The sequence below is a fragment of the Malurus melanocephalus genome, unplaced genomic scaffold, assembly GCF_030028575.1.
Source record: "Malurus melanocephalus ecotype Western Australia unplaced genomic scaffold, MMel_1.1 scaffold_247, whole genome shotgun sequence".
In the NCBI taxonomy this organism is placed as follows: domain Eukaryota; kingdom Metazoa; phylum Chordata; class Aves; order Passeriformes; family Maluridae; genus Malurus; species Malurus melanocephalus.
In genome coordinates, this window is record NW_026623479.1 from 789,347 (window position 1) to 790,725 (window position 1,379).

Below are 1,379 nucleotides of genomic sequence, written 5' to 3' on the forward strand. Positions count from 1 at the left end.
GCAGCGCGGGGGGCGGGCGGGGGTCCCCGCTCGGAGCCACCGGAGACACCGGCCCCGGGCCCTGCGCGATCCTCGCCCCTCCGGCCTCCGCTGCCGCCGGACACTCGCCCGGGTCCCGCCCTCGGGCAGGGCTGCCGGCAGCGACGGGTTATGGGTTCCGCTCCTCGAGCCGCTCAAGCGTTCCCGGCGCCTTTGCTTCCACCGCCCCGCGGCTCCGCTCCCAGCCAGCCACCCCCCAGGCAAACCCATCCCCACAGGGACTTTTTCAACCAATTACGCCAGCATAAGGCCATTCACTTTCGCTTTAATACCTTTTACCGATTGTAACGTRTGCGCGGCAGAAGCCTCAGCAGTAATGTAAGCTCAGCAGCCCCCTCGCAAGCTTCTCAGCCGCAGGAAGACAGCACTCAGCCGGGATACCCACCACCCGCAGCCGGGATACCCACCTTCCGCAGCCGGGATACCCACCTTCCGCAGCCGGGATACCCACCACCCGCAGCCGGGATACCCACCACCCGCAGCCGGGATACCCACCACCCGCAGCCGGGATACCCACATCCCGCAGCCGGGATACCCACCGCCCGCAGCCGGGATACCCACTGCCCGCAGCTGGGATTCCCACATCCCGCAGTCCAGCCCCATGGCTGAGGCTTCCAGGCACCTTCTGTGCTTTATTCCACACCAGCATGAGCCAGAAGATGCCAAACCACTGTGSTCAGACTGGCTGCAATACCACAAACCCATGAGCTCTTGGCTTTGTTTAGAACACAAAATCAGAGAAGAGAAAATAGGGATACTGTAGAACCATAGAAGGGTTTGGGTTGGAAAGGACCTTAAAGATCATTMAGRTCCAATTCCCCCTGTTGCAGGCAAGGACACCTTCAGGAGCACCAAGTTGCTCAGAGCCCCTTCCAATCTGGCTTGGAACATTTCAAGTGATGGGGCATCCACAGCAGTTCAGGGCACCCTGTGCCAGGGCCTCACCAGCCTCCACAGTCAAGAAYTTCTTCCTTATATGTAACCTAAACTCACCCTCCCTCAGTTTAAAGCCATTTCCTCTTGTCCTATCACTCCATGCCCTTATCCAAAGACCCTCTCCAGCTCTCCTGTAGCCCCTTTAGGGACTGGAAGGTGCTATAAGGTGTCCTTGGAACTCACTCTCCTCCAGGCTGAACAGCCCAGSTCTCTCAGCCTGGTTGATGGCAGAGGTGCTCAGCATCAGCCCTGGGCAGGACAGAGGGCAGGGGCACRSWRRGRCTGCCCAGCTCCACCTGCTCTGGCTTCTGCCCAAAGCCACCCCTCTGCGTGCAGGCCAAAGTGCCCAAGCAAACATTAAAAGTTGTGTCACAACCCGTCGTGGGGGTTTTACTACTGCCTGG